A 4,509-nucleotide genomic window follows, 5' to 3' on the forward strand; every position below is an offset into this window, starting at 1 on the left:
TGATCATCTTCGTCACCGGCATGACACCATGATCTCCATCATTGTGTCTTCATGAAGTCGTCACGCCAACGATTACTTCTTTCTATGGATAACGCGTTTAGCAACAAAGTAAAGTAATTTACATGGCGTTATTCAATGACACGCAGGTCATGCAAAATAATAAAGACAACTCCTATGGCTCCCGCCGGTTGTCATACTCATCGACATGCAAGTCGTGATTCCTATTACAAGAATGTGATCAATCTCATACATCACATATATCATTCATCACATCTTCTGGCCATATCACATCACATAGCACTTGCTGCAAAAACAAGTTAGACGTCCTCTAATTGTTGTTGCAAGTTTTTACGTGGTTTGTAGGTTTCTAGCAAGAACGTTTTCTTACCTACGTATGACCACAACGTGATTTGCCAATTTCTATTTACCCTTCATAAGGACCCTTTTCATCGAATCCGTTCCGACTAAAGTAGGAGAGACAGACACCCGCTGGCCACCTTATGCATCTAGTGCATGTCAGTCGGTGGAACCTGTCTCACGTAAGAGTACGTGTAAGGTCGGTCCGGGCCGCTTCATCCTACAATGCCGCCAAAACAAGAAACGACTAGTAGCGGCAAGAAGAATTGGCAAACTCAACGCCCACAACTGCTTTGTGTTCTACTCGTGCATAGTAACTACGCATAGACCTGGCTCATGATGCCACTGTTGGGAATCGTAGCATAATTTAAAATTTTCCTACGCTCACCAAGATGCATCTATGGAGTGTACTAGCAATGAGGGGAAAGGAGTGCATCTACATACCCTTGTAGATCGCGAGCAGAAGCGTTCCAATGAACGTGGATGACGGAGTCGTACTCGCCGTGATCCAAATCACCGATGACCAAGTGCCGAACGGACGGCACCTCCACGTTCAACACAGGTACGGTGCAGCGACGTCTCCTCCTTCTTGATCCAGCAAGGGGAAAGGAGAGGTTGATGGAGATCCAGCGGCACGACGGCGTGGTGGTGGATGTAGCGGGTCTCCGGCAGGGCTTCGCCAAGCTTCTGCGAGAGAGGGAGAGGTGTTGCAGGGGAGGAGGGAGGCGCCCAAGGCTGTTCGTTGCTGCCCTCCCTCCCCCCCTTTATATAGGCCCCCTTGGGAGGGGGGGCGGCCAAAACCCATCTAGGGTTGGGGGGGGGGGCGGCGGCCAAGGGGTGGAAAGGGGTGCCTTGCCACCCAAGGCAAGGGGGAAGTCCCCCCCACCCTAGGATTCCCAACCCTAGGCGCATGGGGGGAGGCCCATGGAGGGCGCCCAGCCCACTAGGGGCTGGTTCCCTTCCACTTTCTGCCCATGGGGCCCTCCGGGATAGGTGGCCCCACCCGGTGGACCCCAGGGACCCTTTCGGTGGTCCCGGTACAATACCGGTAACCCCCGAAACTTTCCCGGTGGCCGAAACTTGACTTCCTATATATAATTCTTCACCTCCGGACCATTCCGGAACCTCTCGTGATGTCCGGGATCTCATCCGGGACTCCGAACAACTTTCAGGTTTCCGCATACATATATCTCTACAACCCTAGCGTCACCGAACCTTAAGTGTGTAGACCCTACGGGTTCGGGAGACATGCAGACATGACCGAGACGCCTCTCCGGTCAATAACCAACAGTGGGATCTGGATACCCATGTTGGCTCCCACATGTTCCATGATGATCTCATCGGATGAACCACGATGTCGAGGATTCAGTCAATCCCGTATACAATTCCCTTTGTCAATCGGTATGTTACTTGCCCGAGATTCGATCGTCGGTATCCCAATACCTTGTTCAATCTCGTTACCGGCAAGTCTCTTTACTCGTACCGCAATGCATGATCCCGTGACTAACGCCTTAGTCACATTGAGCTCATTATGATGATGCATTACCGAGTGGGCCCAGAGATACCTCTCCGTCACACGGAGTGACAAATCCCAGTCTTGATCCGTGCCAACCCAACAGACACTTTCGGAGATACCCGTGTGCACCTTTATAGTCACCCAGTTACGTTGTGACGTCTGGCACACCCAAAGCACTCCTACGGTATCCGGGAGTTGCACGATCTCATGGTCTAAGGAAAAGATACTTGACATTGGAAAAGCTCAAGCAAACTACATGATCTTTTATGCTATGCTTAGGATTGGGTCTTGTCCATCACATCATTCTCCTAATGATGTGATCCCGTTATCAACGACATCCAATGTCCATGGTCAGGAAACCGTAACCATCTATTGATCAACGAGCTAGTCAACTAGAGGCTTACTAGGGACATGGTGTTGTCTATGTATCCACACATGTATCTGAGTTTCCTATCAATACAATTCTAGCATGGATAATAAACGATTATCATGAATAAGGAAATATAATAATAACCAATTTATTATTGCCTCTAGGGCATATTTCCAACATTATAAACATAGAGATGACTTCTTTTGCATCCAAAGGGACATTGCGACGATCATCATGAAAGAAGTCGTCGATGAGAAGGGGATGTTCCACCACGGCCCTATATCGCGAGCTGACGTCCGAACTCGCATAGGCATGGAACGTCTAGACCTCACGCTGTTCAAGAAGCTAGGGTCCATCCTCGATGATATGGAAGGATGGAACTTCTAGTGATTTACGATGCCGATGATGATGATATGTGTTGGTTGAACTTGTATACTTTCTGTAGCGATGAAACTTTGTGATGTCCATGGTCCCTGTCGAACTTGCGTAATGCTACTTTGTTAGTTTGCGTACGATGACCTGCATACCTCTAGTTAATTAGTTTGCGTACTATATGTTGCATCTAGTTGCTAACCCTTTCTTTTTCGTGTTGCTCTAGTATATTTTGTTGCATATGATTGTACATCCTCTTGATGAAGATGCATCTCTAATAGGTCCCTAGTTTCTTGATGGCGAGATGGCAGTGCTATGTTGTGTACAAAGGGAAGGTTCCGGGGGTGTACAACGAGTGGCCTGAGTGTTAGGCGCAGGTGAATGGGGTCTTGGGCGCCAGCCATAAAGGCTTCAAAAGCAGACAAGAAGGAGAAGCTAGTTACTTGAGGTTCACGCTAGCACGAGAGAGGACTCGTAACCGCCGCCTCATGTACTGCATAGTTCCACTCTCACTCATAGTGATAGGTCTTCTCGCGTAGACCATTGTTTAGATGGATGACGTTGTAGTTGCAAGTATTCGAGACTTGTATGTATCGCTATTTTCGAGATGATGACGAGATACCACTTTGTGTTGGATGATGATTATGATGAGACTATTTGTATGTATATGCTATGATTACATTTGTGGTCTCGCAGCCATTTGTATGTGTATCATGATGACATTTGTATCTGCTAAAGATTCTTGTATAAAGCCTGTTCAAATACAAAACAAATATGCAGAAAAAAACAAAAACTACTAAAATTAGCAGTAGCGAGTGGAGAAAAGTTAGCAGCAGCGTCACAGTAGCAGCAGCGCGTCCAGGCAAAGCGCAGTAGAGCTATTAGCAGTAGCGAGCTTCAACGAAGAACACTGCTGCTACACTTGTATAGCAGTAGCGCGGGTGTGCACGCGCTGCTGCTACGGGTTAGCTGTAGCGCCTTATTAGTAGTGCCGTTCCCCGCGCTACTGATATACCTAGAACCCGCGCTGCTGCTAGGCTTTTCCCTAGTAGTGCTTGGCAGGTGAGTGCCCCCAAACCTAAGTGCACCTGTGCAGCTCTGTGATGTACCAACAAAGATGAAAAAGAATCTCAACTCAGCACTTTGTAACTGCTTTAAAAATGAGATTGCCCATGGATTAGAGTGTCTTGAGAAATAACTGGTTGATTATCCAAATTGTTTATGTTTAGTTACCCAAATTAAAACCTATCATGAAACCAAAAAAAACTAGCAATGGGCAAAATTCACAATTCTAACAAGTAGATTAGTATACCCAAACCACTATTTCAAACGAACATTCCTTTACCATGTTTCACCACTTGGATCGGTTAAAAGATCAACCACTCTTCCTCCTATCCATCGCCATGAACTCCAACAGCAACTCCAACCCCATCCCCAACCCCTTTCTTTGGGGCATTGGATGGAGGGCTTTCTTCCTCGGGTGCTTGCTCGGTGACCGCACCAAGTTCGACAACACCATGGAAGTATGCTCGAACTTCAGGAGCATGGCAGACATGCAAAAATAGTCAGGCGTTGTGGTGAAGAAGGCGACGCCGGAGGACTTGAAGACAGGGCGCTCTGTCAGTCGACATCCTTCGCTGGGCCATGAATCAGGCCGACTTCGTTGACGCTCGACGGAGAGCAAGGTGGGCCAAGTACAGAGAGTACAGGTGACCTCATGACCATCGTGTCGTAGCGTACTTCACGACAAGGACTATGGTGGCGGTGGAGGAGGAACGAGAAGCGGTGGCGATGGAGGTGGAAGAAGAAGATGTGGCGGCGATGGAGCCAGGACACCGATGCATGCCAATCGATCTAGACTCCAGCGAGGAAGAAGAGACGGTGGTGCAGCTCG

This window comes from Triticum aestivum, chromosome 6D (genome assembly GCF_018294505.1).
Source record: "Triticum aestivum cultivar Chinese Spring chromosome 6D, IWGSC CS RefSeq v2.1, whole genome shotgun sequence".
Lineage (NCBI taxonomy): Eukaryota > Viridiplantae > Streptophyta > Magnoliopsida > Poales > Poaceae > Triticum > Triticum aestivum.